Source organism: Podarcis cretensis (genome assembly GCF_951804945.1).
Source record: "Podarcis cretensis genome assembly, chromosome: 6".
NCBI classification, from domain to species: domain Eukaryota; kingdom Metazoa; phylum Chordata; class Lepidosauria; order Squamata; family Lacertidae; genus Podarcis; species Podarcis cretensis.
This window is the reverse complement of record NC_137175.1, coordinates 90480726-90500116: the sequence shown is the minus strand read 5'-3', so window position 1 is coordinate 90500116 and position 19391 is coordinate 90480726.

The following is a 19391-nucleotide window of genomic DNA, read 5'->3' as shown; positions in this document are numbered from 1 at the left end:
GTAAAGGACCCTTGGATGGTTAAATCCAGTCAAAGCTGACTATGGGGTTCCGGCGCTCATCAAGCTTTCAGGCCGAGGGAGACGGTGTTTGTCCACAGACAGCTTTCCGGATCATGTGGCCAGCATGACTAAACCACTTCTGGCACAACAGAACATCGTGATAGAAATCAGAGTGCACAGAAACACTGTTTACCTTCCTATCACAGTGATACCTATTTATCCACTTGCACTGGCGTGCTTTCGAACTGCTAGGTTGGCAGGAGCTGGGACAGAGCAACGGGAGCTCACCCCATCGCAGGGATTTGAACCGCCGACCTTCCAATCGGCAAGCCCAAGAGGCTCCGTGGTTTAGACCACAGCGCCACCCGCGTCCCATACATCATAAAAATTATGCGGAGATGCAACATTATATGGCAGTAGAAAAATGCCCATCTAAAGCTATGAAACTGCTGTGCTAATTTCTTTCTATGCCCACCTACAGCCTATATTGACCCTTTGTTTCCAGATCTGTTAAGCATAGCAGTCTTTGCTCCATACTATGGCACAAGGTGTGCTGTTGCTAAGCAGCTAATCAGTTCTGAAATAAGTGTAACTGGGACTGGAGTAATTGCTGCTGAGGTCTTGATGTTTTCCTGAGGGGGAAACAGTTGTGGTTTCCCTTGGAAGTTCGCAGCAACTCATAGGGGGACATATGGGGGGGGGGGGGTCCTGCCTCTCATCCCAAGCTCCCAGAGTAGAATCCCTTTTTCTCTCAACTTTCAGAGAGCGTCTTTCACAGCCACACAGGTTCAGAATACACAGCATGTCATTAAAGCACATTATCCCCTCCCCCCAAAAAATTCCTGGGAACTGTAGCTTATTGTGGGGGTGGGAAGCCATGAGATTTAAATGTATGGTGTGTTCATAGCCCCCGACTCACTGTCGTCATGATACAAGATTCCATTTCTCAACATAGTACTGGATTTGAGGAAAATAGGGACAAAGGTCCGTATAGTTAAAGCTATGATTTTCCCAGTAGTGACATATGGAAGGGAGAGCTGGACCATAAAGAAGGATGATCGCCGAAGAATTGATGCTTTTGAATTATGGTGCTGGAGGAGACTCTTGAGAGTCCCATGGACTGCAAGAAGATCAAATCTATCCATTCTTAAGGAAATCAGCCCTGAGTGCTCACTGGAAGGACGGATCGTGAAGCTGAGGCTCCAATCCTTTGGCCACCTCATGAGAAGAGAAGACTCCCTAGAAAAGACCCTGATGTTGGGAAAGATGGAGGGCACAAGGAGAAGGGGACGACAGAGGACGAGATGGTTGGACAGTGTTCTCGAAGCTACCAGCATGAATTTGGCCAAACTGCGGGAGGCAGTGGAAGACAGGAGTGCCTGGCGTGCTCTGGTCCATGGGGTCACGAAGAGTCGGACACGACTAAACAACTAAACAACAACAACATGAGGAAAATATAGGGAAGACAGCAATAGAGCAACCCACAGCCTACTGAAAGGAGAAAGGCTTTCATTTGTGAATCTCTTCTTCCGGGAGTTTTGCCTAAAGCAAGTTGGCACTTTGCCATACCCTCCGCCAGTTAACTGGCCCCAGTAGTCAGTGCCACTTGCCAAAGTTTCTAGGTAAAGAAGAACTTGCTTGCAGATCAAAGAAGTTGTGCCTTTACTCACTTCCTATACCACGGCTGAATGATTCATCAGCTTATTCAAATAAATACCGGTGAGAACTGGAATACCATGTGTGTTGCATAACCAGACAAGTACTGTAAATCAAAAGGACATACGGGGCAACCATATGTCATCATGTTACCTAGCAATCGCAGCAGCAATAATGTGACACCACAGCTAGGTGGTTTTCTTAGTACGAGCACGGAATATTACCACACAAATTATGCCAGTCCTATGGGACGCAGGTGGATATGGGACGCAGGTGGCGCTGTGGGTTAAAGCCTCAGCGCCTAGGGCTTGCCGATCGAAAGGTCGGCGGTTCGAATCCCTGCGGCGGGGTGCGCTCCCGCTGCTCGGTCCCAGCGCCTGCCAACCTAGCAGTTCGAAAGCACCTCCGGGTGCAAGTAGATAAATAGGGACCGCTTACCAGCGGGAAGGTAAACGGCATTTCCGTGTGCGGCTCTGGCTCACCAGAGCAGCGATGTCATGCTGGCCACGTGACCTGGAAGTGTCTCCGGACAGCGCTGGCCCCTGGCCTCTTAAGTGAGATGGGCGCACAACCCCAGAGTCTGTCAAGACTGGCCCGTACGGGCAGGGGTACCTTTACCTTTACCTTATGGGGTGTGCGCACACTGGAAGTACATTAACAGGAGAAGAAGGATTATTATTTGCCTTCTGACTGTACGCTGGAAAACAAAATTAAGTCAGTACCTAACATGGCACTTAAACTTTCACTCAATAATATAATAACGTCACACGAAGGCTGACAACATCAACCCCACCATGTTGGAATCCCTTGCAGATGATGGTAGTGCCTGGAGAAAATCAGGTTGTGCATCTATAGCAGTGACCAGAAAAGGAATGACTACTGGGAGGAGTGAAAAGTTGGATAGATGCCTTCATTTGCCCCAGCTGCAACAAAACATGTATTTCCTGTATCAGTCTCTACAGCCACACCAGCCACTGCAACCTTCCAACAGTTTGAATTTTGACTTCACCCCAAAGGCACATTCTTCGATTGTCTCCTGAGACAGATGTATTCCAACCACAGTTTGCGTGGATTACCGTATTTTTCGTCCTATAGGGCGCACCAGCCCATAGGATGCAGCTCGTTTTTTGGGGGGGAAATGAATTTAAAAAAATTATTCCCCCCCCCAGCCGCAGGCTTCCCCCGACCCCAAGCTTCCCCCGACCCCAGCCCCCAGAACAGGCTGCTATCCCCAAGCCTTGTGAGCCCGCGGGAACTCCTGCCGGGCTTGCAAGGCTTGCGGATAGCTTCCTGAAGCCTGGAGAGCGAGAGGGGTCGGTGCGCATCGATGCCTCTCGCTCTCCAGGCTTAAGCGAAAGCCTGCATTCGCCCCATAGGACGCACACACATTTCCCCTTCATTTTTGGAGGGGAAAAAGTGTGTCCTATGGGGCGAAAAATACAGTACATTTTGTACTTGTGTGATCCTGGGTTAAAGGTAAAGGGACCCCTGACCAGGTCCAGTTGTGACCGACTCTGGGGTTGCGGCGCTCATCTCAATTTACTGGCTGAGGGAGCTGGCGTGCAGCTTCCGGGTCATGTGGCCAGCATGACTAAGCCGCTTCTGGCGAACCAGAGCAGCGCACGGAAACGCCGTTTACCTTCCCTGGATCTATAATAATAATAATAATAATAATAATAATAATAATAATAATTTATTATTTATACCCCGCCCATCTGGCTGAGTGTCCCCAGCCACTTTGGGCAGCTTTAAAAACAATACAGCATTAAATATTAAAAACCTCCCTAAACAGGGCTGCCTTCAGATGTCTTTTAAAGATAATATAGCTGCTTATTTCCTTCACATCTGAAGGGAGGGCGTTCCACAGGGCAGGTGCCACTACCGAGAAGGCCCTCTGTCTGGTTCCCTGTAACCTCACTTCTCGCAATGAGGGAACCACCAGAAAGCCCTCAGCGCTGGATCTCAGTGTCTTGGCTGGATGATAGAGGTGGAGATGCTCTTTCAGGTATAAAGGACCAAGTCCATTTAGGGCTTTAAAGGTCAGCACCAACACTTAACAATTTCATCAGTTTTAAATTTTGTGATAAGCAATTTCATTAGATAACTGACAAGCCAAAGGGTGAGGGAACAGCCATGTTATCTATATTTTGTTACCGGTAATTTTATTAAGTCAACTTGTTTCTATAGTCTGTTGATTTTGTCAGTATAGTCTTAGGCATTTCATAGCACTTTATGCAAGCTGCTTTGAGGGTGTGTGCATGTGTATGTTTACTAAGCAGTCTACACATTTTTATAAATAAAACAAGCTTATGTTGTCATTTAATTCCAAAAGGTGGTTTTTAGAATTGGAATTTGACACTTTTGAGGACGAGGCCAGCAACAGCTCCGAGCCCAAGAGGAAAGCAAAGCTATTTGAGGATGACAGCAGTACAAGAACAAAAAACAAAGGACGTGTATTGCAACATGTTTGTTGGATAAATACATTTGTTTCCCCTTTATATTCTTGCTTCAGAGCTGTACAGCATTCCCATTAGAACTGCTCAAATCTGGCTTATACTTGCACATTTATTTCGTGTAGAACCACACATCTGAAAAAAACAAACAAAAGCAAAAACAGGCCTCAATAAGGCGGCATTTATGGGTTTAAGGGACGCAGGTGGCGCTGTGGGTTAAAGCCTCAGCGCCTAGGACTTGCCGATCGAAAGGTCGGCGGTTCGAATCCCTGCGGCGGGGTGCGCTCCCGCTGCTCGGTCCCAGCGCCTGCCAACCTAGCAGTTCGAAAGCACCTCCGGGTGCAAGTAGATAAATAGGGACCGCTTACCAACGGGAAGGTAAACGGCGTTTCCGTGTGCGGCTCTGGCTTGCCAGAGCAGCGATGTCACGCTGGCCACGTGACCCGGAAGTGTCTCCGGACAGCGCTGGCCCCTGGCCTCTTAAGTGAGATGGGCGCACAACCCCAGAGTCTGTCAAGACTGGCCCGTACGGGCAGGGGTACCTTTACCTTTACCTTTAAGGAACTTCATCCTTGTTTCAGTGCCTTATTTATACCTTTCTCTTTTTCCAGATGTTTTATGGATTTTGATGGGTTGCATGCTGCTGCTTTGCTGCTGGTGTCACTGAAGTGATTCTTGAGCTTGTTGCTTTGTTAGTGACCTGATAACTGCTGTTTTTAACTCTGCATTGTTATTCTAAGTTTGTAAGGTGCTGCCGTGGAGCCCCTGCCTGCGGAGAGGTGTTTTATTGCGGGCATATTCTGCAATATTTTCTTAACGCAATAATAGCGCAACAGTGGTGGATTTATTCTGCAATCCTTCCCCAGTGCTATCCAGACTGGCTTGAGTGGAAGAAGAGGACACAAATAAACATGAGTGTCTGTGTTATAAAAAGTTATGGGGTCACAGGAAAAAGTTACAGGACATGCACTGGTTGGTCACAGCAGTGTGACCTCCCCAAAACCTTTGCAGGCGCAAACAGTAATGAACATGCAATTGAAAAAAGATGTCTGGAGGGGGCCATGCAGATTACTTTTGTATTAAAGGTAAAGGGACCCCTGACCATTAGGTCCAGTCGCGACTGACTCTGGGGTTGTAGCGCTCATCTCGCTTAACTGGCCGAGAGAGCTGGCATACAGCTTCCAGGTCATGTGGCCAGCATGACTAAGCTGCTTCTGGTGAACCAGAGCAGCACACGGAAACGCTGTTTACCTTCCCGCTGGAGTGGTACCTATTTATCTACTTGCACTTTGAGGTGCTTTTGAACTGCTAGGTTGGCAAGAGCAGGGACCGAGCAACGGGAGCTCACCGCGTCGCGGGGATTCGAACCGCCGACCTTCTGATTGGCAAGTCCTAGGCTCTGTGGTTTAACCCACAGCGCCACTCACATCCCTTGCAGTCAACCCTGTAACAGGTGCTATTTTTCTAGAAAAAGAGGTACCGGAGCTCACCAGAAACGCCTCCCTCATTTTCTTACAATGGCGATGGCGCCCATTTGACAGGACCTGGAACCAAGTTCCAGATGGAAAAAGAAGAATATATGCCAGGAACAACCCCTCTACATTTAGTGGCTCTGCTCCCTTTCAGCCCAGTTAAGCCCTCTGAAACCCATCCCGGCATTAGTGCCATGATATCATTCCTAGCTAGGCTTGTATGACCTAGTTTCACCTCGCAGATTATTAAAATTAAGTTGATGAGAGCAGCAAAGTGTTCGGCGGCTAATCCAGATTAATTTTTTTACAGTCAGACCCAACCCTCGTTGGCAGGTCACCATTTTGATCCCTCGCCCGACGGCCGCCGCAGAAGCTCCTTGCTCCGAGGAGATGGGAGAGGTAGTGGCTGTGGTTGTGGTGTGGTGAACCTCACCACCTTCTGGCTCCCAGTGGCAGCCAGCCCTCCATCTTCAGCATAAACAGCTGCTAGTCTTTTTTCCCCAATGAGCTGCCTGCTTTTCAATGGCGCTCAACGTTTTAAAGATTTCACGTAAACCACTTTGTGAGGTCACCTTAAAAAAGCAGTATGGAAAGAAGATAAAAGGCTCAGCCAGAGAAGAAAGGCAGATCAAATTGATGGATTATGACAAAATAGCTAAAATGACCGGAAGAATGAGAAACCAGGAAGACCAAAATTGTAATAAGGAATGGGGGAAATTTATAACTTATCTTAATGACCATTGTAAACAGTTAAAACCATTAGCAGGATTGGAGTATCATTTGTGGTTCAATGTTGAATTTTGGATACAATGGAGAGATGAAAGATTTGGATTATTATAAAAGGCGCGGGAGGAAATGATTAACAATAGGACCCACAAAGGGAAGGAGGGAAGTCTAAGAGATTCCTTGGAATCTTGTTTTTATGTTGTATGTTGGGTATGTGATTGTAAAACTTTAATCTGAAAGACCAAATAAATAAATTAAAATAATAATAATAATAAGCAGTATATGAAAGTGTTCAATAAATTGAAAATACCAGCTTTTCAAAGGCATTGTGGGAGTGAAATTTTGGTGGGCATCCCAGTCGTATGGATTTGTACTTGGAAGTAATCTGTCTTGCTATATTAAATGGACCCTACACATATACAAGTGTGTGACTGTGATACTGCAGCCTGATATTATATACAGTTTTGATCTTCCTAGTAATAGAAAAATGTTTGAAAGTCAAAACAAGCTTCCCGCGTCTTCAGTCAATCCTATCTCAACGTCGCCCACAGCTGACAGATCTTCATTATTTTAAGCTGCAATCGTATACACCAGAGGTGGCCAAACTCGGCCCTCCAGGTGTTTCGGGACTACAGTTCCCACCATCCCTGACCACTGGTCCTGTTAGCTAGGGATGATGGGAATCGTAGTCCAAAAACAGCTGGAGGGCCAGGTTTGGACACCACTGGTATACACCATGGGTAGGCAAACTAAGGCCTTCTAAATCCGGCCCGCGGACGGCCCGGGAATCAGCATGTTTTTACATGAGTAGAATGTGTGCTTTTATTTAAAATGCATCTCTGGTGTATTTGTGGGGCATAGGAATTTGTTCATTATTTTTTTCCAGAATATAGTTCAGCCCACCACATGGTCTGAGGGACGGTAGACTGGCCCTGTTAAGTTGTGGGTTGACATAGCAGACGACACAGCGATTTCTCCAAGTAGCTCTTTATTTTGTAAGCTGGAATAGAACTGACTGCAAACAGCTCAGCCGGCCTGCTTTTATAGGCAGCCGGCTGTCAACATTGTAGCAACAACAGCCCAGCGTTTCCCGCCTAAAATAACTGACGTGGACCTGAGTGAAAACTATCTACAGACCTGAGTGAAAACTATATACAGTATCCCCCTGCTGGCCCAGGGTGAAACTTCACTACATAACAGGCCCCCTGCTGAAAAGGTTTGCTGACCCCTGGTTTAAATTCTACAGGTGTGAATAGTTGCACTACGGAGCGCAACTATTCAGGTTTCCCGCTCTCCTGCCAACCGGCATTCATCAGCGACTAAGGATGCTCAGCCCTTATTTTGGGATTCCCCATTTAGAAAAAACGACTGTACTTCTCGAAAGCTTGTGGTTCCTTCAAGCTGCTGATACGCATGTAAGTTATACAGTGGTACCTCAGGTTACGTACGCTTCAGGTTACAGACTCCACTAACCCAGAAATAGTGCTTCAGGTTAAGAACTTTGCTTCAGGATAAGAACAGAAATTGTGCTCTGGCGGTGCAGCGGCAGTAGGAGGCCCCATTAGCTAAAGTGGTGCTTCAGGTTAAGAACAGTTTCAGGTTAAGAACGGACCTCCGGAACGAATTAAGTACTTAACCTGAGGTACCACTGTATTTGCTGTTGTTTACACGGTGAGTCAGATTGGCATTGCCCAGGTGCCCAATTTTCAACAATGAAAACTGCAGTGGGTGGATTGTGCGGTTTCGAGGTTGCTAGTGTAATAATACAATTTAAGGTCTTATATATATAATAAATGTTTATAAATGTACCAACCAAGCACGTACATAGATCAGCACAGGAAGACCAACCTGAAACCATTTTGACTCCTAAACTGACCAAATGTTTTCTCTGCAAGGAGGGAGGGCAGGAATTGGGAAATCACCATTTCAAGGGAATGGGCAGACTACCAGGAAAGGCAATCAGATAAGGCATTATCAGATAACCTGACAGACAGGAAAAACAACAACATTCAAGTTTCTGTTGTAGACTGCCTTTTCTGTGATGTAGGCATGATTTTTGTGGGGGGTGGTCTTGGGTCACACCCCTTCTGTGATGTATGTATGATGTATGGAGGGGTGGTCTTGAGCTCCAGGGCAGGGAATTTAAAATGTCTGTATAAGGGCAGGAACACCCTTGTTCAGGGTCCTCCTTTCTTGTGTGTGAGGGGAGCACCCTGTTGCAACAGATCAATAAAGATCAGGTTTACTAGCTGCTTTGCTTCTCAATATTCTCTGGTTGGCCTCTGTTATTTTCTCCTACCAATAGGGAACCTACGTAAGAACTCTGTATGGGCTCTTGGATACCCCATAAGGGGAAAAGGGCAGATTTTGTTTACAACACAGCATGGAGTCCATCTTTGGTGCCCATGTCTTTAGCCTTTCTAGAAAGCAAGTTACAATTTTTAATGTGCAGTTAAACAACTTCTCTTTAAATCATCCCACCTGTTACGTGTTTTTTTTTAAATAATATTTATTAAATTTTTAACAGAAAAGAGTTACAAAATAATAACACACAAGAGGAAAAGAAATACAAAGATACAAAAACCAAAAATTTAACATAAAAAGAAAAAAGGAAAGAACTAAAAATCCCTCTTTTATAATATCTTACATTCATTTACTTATTTTCATGACTTCCTCACACCTCCACCTGTTATGTGTTTTTAAGCCAATGAGCAATGTCAGAGCCGTGATTGGTAAAGCCCTCTCCTGGCTGTTCGGAGACAGCATAAGCTGGCATATGCAAACTCTGTGGAAATGCATTAATGCAAATATGGGAACAGGAAGAGAGCAGGGCCGAAAGGTCAGCAGAGTCCAGCAATGAGAGAGAAGAGGTTGCATTTCTTTTGCAGATTTGCCCCACCCTCCAGGTACGTTGAGGATCATGGTGCAGTCCTCTATCAGATTACACCTGCAGGAAGCAAAGGACACCCAGAACAGGAAGAAACCTACAGAAGAGACATGAATCGTGGAGAATTTGAGCAATGTCAGGCTGCTAATCCTTAGCCAATGACAATTGTAGGGATTTGAGTCAAATCTGTTTAAGCCTTCCTTAGTTAGACTAAGCCATCTGGTGGGGGGAGGGGAGGGGAGGGGGAAGAAGTGGGATATATCACTAAGAGGAAATATTGTATTTTTTGCTCTATAAGACTCACTTTTTCCCTCCTAAAAAGTAAGGGGAAATGTGTGTGAGTCTTATGGAGAGAATGCAGGCTGCACAGCTATCCCAGAAGCCAGAACAGCAAGAGGGATCGCTGCTTTCACTGCGCAGCGATCCCTCTTGCTGTTCTGGCTTCTGAGATTCAGAATATTTTTTTTCTTGTTTTCCTCCTCCAAAAACTAGGTGCGTCTTATGGTCTGGTGCATCTTATAGAGCGAAAAATATGGTACTGTCTAAAGTAGGAAAGTGGCAAAAATAAATCTCTTTCCTCTCATTTGAAGGAATTCTAACTAGATGTAGTAAGTAAATACCATTACAGTAGAATGCTGGGTTTGTGCATGCAACTGGGGGAGGGGGAAATATATATATTTATTTGTTGCATTTATATCCCATCTTTTCCCTCCCTTGTGCGTCAGAGCCAAGCTCTACTGAGGGAGATTTTGTGGGGGGTGAAGGGTGCCTGGTCATGCTGCCTCTCAAATATGCACCTGGCCCAATTCCCCCCCCCCCCACTCTATACCCCTGGCTCCTGCTGTTTGGGTTTTTTTTTGTTTTTGTTTTTACTCTAAGCTTCCTGTTCTCCATGCTGTCCCATTTTCGAATAATCTCTGGCCCTCGCATGCACGGCGGATACCGTTGTTGTAAACAAAAACCTGCCCTTTTCCCCCTTATGGGGTATCCAAGAGCCCATACAGAGTCCTTAGGTAGGTTCCCTATTGGTAGGAGAAAATAACAGAGGCCAACCAGAGAATATTGAGAAGCAAAGCAGCTAGTAAGCCTGATCTTTATTGCTCTGTTGCAACAGGGACCTCACCACACGCAGGAGGGAGGAGGAACCCCGAACCAAGGTGTGCCTGCCCTTATACAGTACAGTGGTACCTCGGGTTACATACTGTAATGGTATAGTGTGGTTACTCGTGCGTAAACTGCCTCCACTTCGATTAGGTGGTTTGCTCAAACATGTTCAGGGTTAGAGCTCGCCCTCCGTGACCTGTTAGTCACTTGCAGAATCTGCCAGTGGGCGTTTCTTGAATCTCTTCCAGCATAAAAGCTGCTTGACCCCAAGTCTCCGCCTATGTTCCCTGCGCGGAACGCGTCTGCGCAAGTAAGGGGATGGCAAGGGCGTGCCAGCGCTCTCTCCGCTGGTTTCGGTTGAAGGGTCTTGGAGCCCTGACACCGATTCCTCCATCTCCTCTCTATTGGTGTCACGCTGAATTCCTTCCCCCCGACTGGTTCCCTCTCCGGCATCGCTCTGGAGCCCTGCCTCCGCTTTTCGCTCTGATGTCAGTTCCCTGACACATACGCTTCAGGTTACATACACTTCAGGTTACAGACTCCACTAACCCAGAAATATTATCTCGGGTTAAGAACTTTGCTTCAGGATGAGAACAGAAATTGTGCTCCGTCAGCGCGGCAGCAGCAGGAGGCCCATTAGCTAAAGTAGTGCTTCAGGTTAAGAACAGTTTCAGGTTAAGAACGGACTTCCGGAACGAATTAAGTACTTAACCCGAGGTACCACTGTATAGACATTTTAAATTCCCTGCCCTGGAGCTCAAGACCACCCCTCCATACATCGTATCTACATCACAGAAGGGGTGTAACCTAAGACCACCCCCCACATACCTACATCACAGAAAAGGTGGTCTACAACAGAAATTTGAATGTTGTTTTTCCTGTCTGCCAGGTTATCTGTTTAATGGTCACTTGTTTGGATTGCCTGGCCAGTCTTTTGTAATGATAAATACTTAGTTCCTGGGCCAGGTCACAGGCTCACACCCTATTCATATCTTAAATGTGCCCTTAAGACAGGATTTGTGAAGGAAAAGACAATGGGGAGGCTTTTCAATTTTCCTTTGACCTTGCAGAGAAAACACTTGGTCAGTTTGGGAATCAAAAATGGTTTCAGGTTGGTTTTCCCATGCTGATCTATGTACGTGCTTGGTTGGTACACTTATGAACATTTAACATATATCTAAGACCTCAAAATTCCTATCACAATATCTACCACCGAAAATAGTGTAGCTCCATGCCCTTATCTGGCTGTGCAAAATGTGTAATGTGATTTCAGCACAGGGTTTGAGTTTCCTCACCCCCACAAACCCCGTCAGCTGATGCAAAGTAGGTTTGTAGAAAGTTGTGATGTGGTGATATCAGCCTGTGTGTTTCCGTGGCATTAGAGTATCAGGGAACAGAAGATGCCAGATTAATCTTTTCGGCGGCAGCCTCGTGCCTCGCTTCTGTTGCCAGGATCCTTAGTCACCCCCTGTATTTCTGAGTGCCTTTTCGTGTTCTGTGTTGCTCCCAGCACAAAATAGCGGCTGATGTTTTTGCAAGGATGTCTGGAACCTGTTACTCGCTTCTCTGCCCTCCCCACTTTGAGAAGGGACCGTGAATCGCCATTCTGAGGACACATCCCGTCTAGCGAATTATCCCGGAGAGAACAGCTGGTGTCTAGCTGACAGGATGAGTAATGCCGATGACTCATAAGGTTGAGACTGTAGGTCTGCAGCAATTTTTTTAAAAAGCCGTTGAAAAATGAAATAATGAAGGAATAGGAGGAAAAGAAACAAGTGATGATATTGCACTTCATGAAGCTGTAGTGAACAGTGAGGAAGCAGGGGATTAGGAGTAAAGTTATGGTAGGTCAGCGGATATCTGCTGCTGCTAAAAGGGTTTGTTCTGTAACTTAAAATGCTTACTTCACAGTTGGCAAACTAAGCAGAGAGCTTCTGTTGTTCAGCAGGAGACAACCAGGGCCGGCCCTGCTTGACTGTAGGCATAGGCAAACTCCGGCCCTCCAGATGTTTAGGACTACAATTCCCATCATCCCTAGCTAATAGGACCAGTGGTCAGGGATGATGGGAATTGTAGTCCCAAACATCTGGAGGGCCAGAGTTTGCCTATGCCTGGGCCAGAGGCTGCCTGCCAAAGCCAGACTTCCCATTAGCCAAGGTGAGATCCCTGCCTTAGGCAGTGCTACAAACTGACATGAAAGCTAGGAGCTAAATGGCACCATAAATCTTGGGTATGGGTGCAACAATGGAATGTCTAGGTGCTTTCTTTTTTTATAACAAGAATAGAAAGCTGAAAATGAATGAACTGCAGCTAAAATATTATGTTCATTTTTCGCATGGTCTAATCCTTAACCTGCCCACCCCCCTAATATTCTTAAGAGGGTCTCTTCTCCAGTCTTCAGAGAGTGGCTGGAAGTGGGGAGGCAGAAAAGGGGCCTCTTTTCCTTCTGGCAGTGGCAGTTTTAATCTGAAATTTTCGGCGCAGTACTGCGCCCAGAGCTCAGAAACGGCTCGTGCTAATGAAATTCCCTGTCACAAAATGTGCCTAGAACAATGGGACTTTGAATACTGGCCTCAGGTGGTCAATGGGGGGGGGCAGAATGGGGCTCCAAAGACTGTTCCCCAATGTCTCCAGACTCCCACAGAGACCCCAACCACTGTTCTGCTCATTCCCCCTTTATCTATCTGCACACTGCTATTTTTCTAGAAAAATAGGCTCTGGAACGCACCATGAACGCCACCCTTGTTCTCTTAGAATGGCAATGGCACCCACCTGAGAGTTGCCAGAATTAAGTTCTGGTGAGTTCTGGCCAGTGCTTTTTTCTCCCTGGGGGAACGCAGCGGTATGCATACCCCTAAATATTTTGTCAATCTAAGTTTGGCCTCATTGAGGGGCTGTATTTCAATAAGAGCAGGAAATGAGAGTACCCCTAAACATTTTTTTGAGGGGGAAAAGCACTGGTTCCGGCTGAAAAAAAGGCCTGTAAACATGACCTGACATATTCTTCTGACTAATTTCCTTTAAGCTGTTTTTAATCTTGTATTTTTAAACTGCTGTAACCCTCCACTCGACCTTATGGTGAAGGATGGGTAAGAAATTGAAATACAGTGGTACCTCAGGTTACATACGCTTCAGGTTACAGACTCCACTAACCCAGAAATAGTACCTCGGGTTAAGAACTTTGCTTCAGGATGAGAACAGAAATCGTGCTCCAGCAGCACGGCAGCAGCAGGAGGCCCCATTAGCTAAAGTGGTGCTTCAGGTTAAGAACAGTTTCAGGTTAAGAACGGACCTCCGGAACAAATTAAGTACTTAACCCGAGGTACCACTGTAATAACCATAATAAATAATGGCTTCTCATCAAATGTTACTTCTAGCCAACCTGCTTTTTAAGCGTTCATCCTGAGTTGTTTGCGCGGTTTATGGGGACGACACTGGCTGTTTACTAAGCAATCAGTCCCTCACACTTTGCAGTGGATTGCATCACCACTTTCTTCATTGCAAAAAGTCTGTTTTTGGGGGGAAGTGGGTTAGTTGTGCAAGAGAGCCGATTCAGTTTTCATTGTGCAACCTGAATTTGCGGGTAGTGATTCAATCCCAGAGGAAAATAGCAATAGTCTGAATGCCCCACTGACCTCACTGCGGCCCTGCTCAGTGATAGAGTGATTGGGCAACCTTATTTTGTTAGGGAGAACGGGTTTTCAATTGTCCAGGATGGCCAGGGGAATGTTGAGAGCTCATTTGTTTGAAAATGGCTTTGATACAGAGCTTCCATTGGAATGCTTGGAATTTCGGCAGCCATCAGATTCGGATGAAGATGTGTGCTTATCTGAAGAAGTGTGAGGTATCTGAAGATGTGTGAGGTATCTGAAGAAGTGTGCATGCACACGAAAGCTCATACCAAGAACTAACTTAGTTGGTCTTTAAGGTGCTACTGGAAGGAATTTTTTTATTTTGTTTTGACTATGGCAGACCAACACGGCTACCTATCTGTATGTGTGCGTATGTAAGTGAAGAAACTGGCTATTTTTGAGATAGAGGCAGAAGGTTAGCAAAGAAAGGCTTGGAACATCTTTGGTGCATAATGTCTCTCTGGGAATATGTGAGAGATAGCAGGCCTCTGCTTGGTTGAAGTGCATATTTTGCTGGCCTTCATAATCACCTGTGTTGTACTAAACCAAATACAGTCGTACCTTGGAAGTCGAATGGAATCCGTTCTGGAAGTCCATTCGACTCTGAAACATTCGAAAACCAAAGCGTGGCTTCTGATTGGCTGCAAGAAGCTTCTGTAGCCAATTGGAAGCCCTGTTGGACATTCGGCTTCCAAAAGAACGTTTGAAAACCGGAACACTCGCTTCCGGGTTTTGCTCATTCGGGAGCCAAAACGTTCGAGATCTAGACTCTTTGAAAACCAAGGTACAACTGTATGAGAAAAATGCTATCATATATTCAACATGATAAGGTAAATGGACCCCTGACCATTAAGTCCGGTCGCGGACGACTCTGGGGTTGTGGTGCTCATCTCGCTTTAGTGGCCGAGGGAGCCGGTGTATAGCTCCCGGGTCATGTGGCCAGCATGACTAAGCCGCTTCTGGCGAACCAGAGCAGCACACGGAAACGCCGTTTACCTTCCCACTGGTAAAAGGTAAAGGTAAAGGTACCCCTGCCCGTACGGGCCAGTCTTGACAGACTCTGGGGTTGTGCGCCCATCTCATTCAAGAGGCCAGGGGCCAGCGCTGTCCGGAGACACTTCCGGGTCAAGTGGCCAGCGTGACATCGCTGCTCTGGCAAGCCAGAGCCGCACACGGAAACGCCGTTTACCTTCCCGCTGGTAAGCGGTCCCTATTTATCTACTTGCACCTGGAGGCGCTTTCGAACTGCTAGGTTGGCAGGTGCTGGGACCGAGCAGCGGGAGCGCACCCCGCCGCAGGGATTCGAACCGCCGACCTTTCGATCGGCAAGCCCTAGGCGCTGAGGCTTTAACCCACAGCGCCACCTGCGTCCCACCTGCGCCACCTTCCCACTGGAGTGGTACCTATTTACCTACTTGCACTTTGACATGCTTTCGGACTGCTGGGTTGGCAGGAGAAGGGACCGACCAACGGGAGCTCACCCCGTCACGGGGATTCAAACCGCCGGCCTTCTGATCAGCAAGCCCTAGGCTCTCTGGTTTAACCCACAGCGCCACCCATTCAACATGATACCTGTTTGCAAATATATGCTATTATGCCATGTGCAGTCTTTTTTTCATGTCTCTGCAGAGTGTGTCAGGGAGCATAACAACACAAAACTCCTGTTTTGCTATCTTTGTTATGCATTCTTGAGTCATGGGCTTGTCGTTTTTGCTTCTGCTATAAAGTACCATTGATGTCACTGATGATATGAAAGTAAAATATTTATCATCCTGATAGTGTAATAAGGTGACAGAGAGATGTATTCTACCCTTCAGCAAACTGTAGCCCTGGTTCAATCTGCACTATACATTTAAGGCAATACCAAAGAGTCACAGCACTTTAAATCTAATCCTCCAAAGAATTTTGGAACTGTAATTTGTTAGGGGTGTTGCAGGTTGTTTAGAGACCCCCTTTCCCTTCAGAATGCCACAATCCCTGGAGCTTGCTTCCTTAACAAAATAAAATTCCTCAAGATTATTTGGCGGTAGCCACGACTGTTTAAAGTGTTATGACACTGCTTTAAATGTACAGTATAGTGCAGACGAGACCCGCATTAGTGTGCAAAGGAAGGGGAGCTGTAGACCTATTTTCCATGGCTCCCATCTGTTATGGAAATTACGGGGGGGGGGGGGCACATCTTTAAAGTTGTTAACAGTTACAAATATTATGCCTGAATGTATCCTTTCGACTTGACAGCTCAGGGAATATACTTAGCTTTATGAATCATATAAAATCAACACCTTTGCCAAGTTCCTCCATTCCAACACCATTTTGCCCTTGGAAAAAGGACTCGTTCCCCTGCCACCTCCCCGAGCTTGAAGACATGTATACACTCCAGGAAATGCCCAGAGGTGACAAATGCTGGGCTCACTGTTCTCCAAGGGAAGCCAAATCTCATCACCAGACTTGCCTCAGGCTTCTGACATGCAAAGGAAGTTCTCTTGTACAGTACTTTGGGTGGTGGGACTTCAGAGGCGTTTGCCTATGCTAATCTTATACCTGGGTCTTGCCCTGCAATGTCTGCTTATGCTAATCTTGTACCAAGGACTTGTCTGGACATGTTTGCCAAGGTTAAACTAGTGTAACCCCTGTCTACCCCTCCCCTTTTGTGACATGTCAATGATGTAGCAATGATGCTGCACGAACTGTATTCTGGGATATGGTGGGAAAGTTTTAAAAGTCATTGTCACCCCATCCTCGGGGTTCAAAATTCCTCTTTGAACCTGTTGCGCAATAAACTTTGGTCTACAGCTATTTGCTCCGGTTGGTGGCTGGACTCCTTCCTTTATTCCACAGGGACCCACGGGCTCTGCCCAACAAGCTGGGTCACTGAGCAGCCTCACACCTAGATTTTTCCGTAACACATCTGGCACACCTTTTTGCTCTTTGTGTTTCGGTAGACTTACCATGCTCCACGTGGAGAGTTTATGGCCTGTCTCTATGTGCCTGGGTGGGACAGTGGGCGTGCAGGAAGCCACTAAAACAACAAAACAAAATGTGACAGATATCCATGCCACTGTTAAAAAACGAACTGCACATGACATCACTTTCTAGCCATTTTATTTGGAAAAATACTTGGAAAGCACTTGGGAAAGGAAAGCCAATGCCACTGGTGGCAGACTCCCAGAAAGATGGCAGCTGCAGTAAAATGCATGCTTACAGATTGAGGTTGAATCCTGACAAGACAGAAGTACTGTTTTGGGGGGACAGGAGGCGGGCAGGTGTGGAGGACTCCCTGGTCCTGAATGGGGCAACAATGCCCCTGAAGGACCAGGTGTGCAGCCTGGGAGTCATTCTGGACTCACAGCTGTCCATGAAGGCACAGGTCAATTCTGTGTCCAGGGCAGCTGGCTACCAACTCCACCTGGTACACAGGCTGAGACCCTACCTGCCCACAGACTGCCTCGCCAGAGTGGTGCATGCTCTAGTTATCTCTTGCTTGGACTACTGCAATGTGCTCTATGTGGGGGTACCTTTAAAGGTGACCCAGAAACTACAGCTAATCCAGAATGCGGCAGCTAGACTGGTGACTGGGAGCGGCCGCCGAGACCGTATAACACCAGTCTTGAAAGACCTACACTGGCTCCCAGTACATTTCCGAGCACAATTCAAAGTGTTGGTGCTGACCTTTTAAGCCCTCGGCTCAGTATACCTGAAGGAGCGTCTCCACCGCCATCGTTCTGCCCGGACACTGAGGTCCAGCGCTGAGGGCCTTCTGTTGGTTCCCTCGCTGCAAGAAGCCAAGTTACAGGGGACCAGGCAGAGGACCTTCTTGGTAGTGGCGCCCGCCCTGTGGAACGCCCTCCCACCAGATGCCAAAGAGAAAAACAACTACCAAACTTTTAGAAGACATCTAAAGGCAGCCCTGTTTAGGGAAGCTTTTAATGTTTAATAGGTTATTGTATTTTAGTGTTTTGTTGGAAGCTGCCCAGAGTGCTGGGGGGACCCAGCCGGACAGGCGGGGTATAAACAAATTATTATTATTATTATTATTATTATTACTACTACTACTACTACTACTACTTGGGTGTGTTATGTTAATGTTATGGGCACGGGCAAATTCCCAACAAGCCAGTTGTTGAGCCGGTACAAATGTGAAGTATGCACTGGGCAGGATTCCTGAGGACCATGTGGTTTTTATGTCTATGATCCCCACCACTGATTGGACCCCCAAGTCTGGGTGGGATTTACTGTTAAACATGCCTAGGATAAGACTGGACACCAACAGTATTTATGCAAACAGTATTTATGACCTGGGTTACTCACCTCACCCAGAGTGGCTGGGGCAACCCAGCCAGATAGGTGGGGTACAAATTATAAAATTATTGTTATTATTACTCCTAAAGAGTGCCACCCACTGCTTTGTTCTCGAGTGCATGTTTGCTGTACTTAACAAAGGGTATAATCTTATTTCTCTTCTTTGCTGAAATTGCATAACCACCCTTATCCAAGAGCATGTCTCCTTGAGTTTTTTATGATACCTTAGTCCTAGAGGGCATAATGTCCTAGCCATAATCACTACCTTTGTCCGCTCTTCTCAGTCCACCAAATGTAATAATGCCCACAAATAATTATGTCACCACATGACTTCTGTCCTCCTTGTTATTTATATAAGATTTTTGTATTATATAATACAATTGTATTATTACATAGTGCAATCTTCTGTTGCAGATGCTGCTTTCACCTGAATACTGAATTCCGTGCTTCACAAGTCAGTATCAGACTGGATTGCAGAAAGCTTTGCCTTCAGGTACTTTTCTAACCACTTGCGATGAAGACTAGCCTGAGAGACCAATGAAGAAAACACTCACCCCTCAGTGAGCAAGATTATAAAGGAAATTGGGACTCTCAGGTCCAAAGGAATGGCACTGCAGTAGTGTCAGCCCATAGGACGCAGGTGGCTCTGTGGGTTAAACCACAGAGCCTAGGACTTGCTGATCAGAAGGTTGGCGGTTCGAATCCCCGCAACGGTGTGAGCTCCCGTTGCTCGGTCCCTGCTCCTGCCAACCTAGCAGTTTGAAAACACGTCAAAGTGCAAGTAGATAAATAGGTACTGCTCCGGCGGGAAGGTAAACGGTGTTTCCGTGCGCTGCTCTGGTTCGCCAGAAGCGGCTTAGTCATGCCGGCTACATGACCCGGAAGCTATACGCCGGCTCCCTCGGCCGATAAAGCGAGATGAGCGCCGCAACCCCAGAGTCGGCCACGACTGGACCTAATGGTCAGGGGTCCCTTTACCTTTACCTTTAGTGTCAGCCCAGCACTTCATGACCTTAAAAAGTGGCTTCTGTCAGTTAGAAATATTGAAGCATTGCCGCATTAAAGTGCTAATGGTAAGTTGGTAGGGTTCTTCAGCCTAACTCACCTCTTCCAGCATTTGGGCTTATCCATATTTCCTCTTGTACTACTGCTTTCCCCCGGG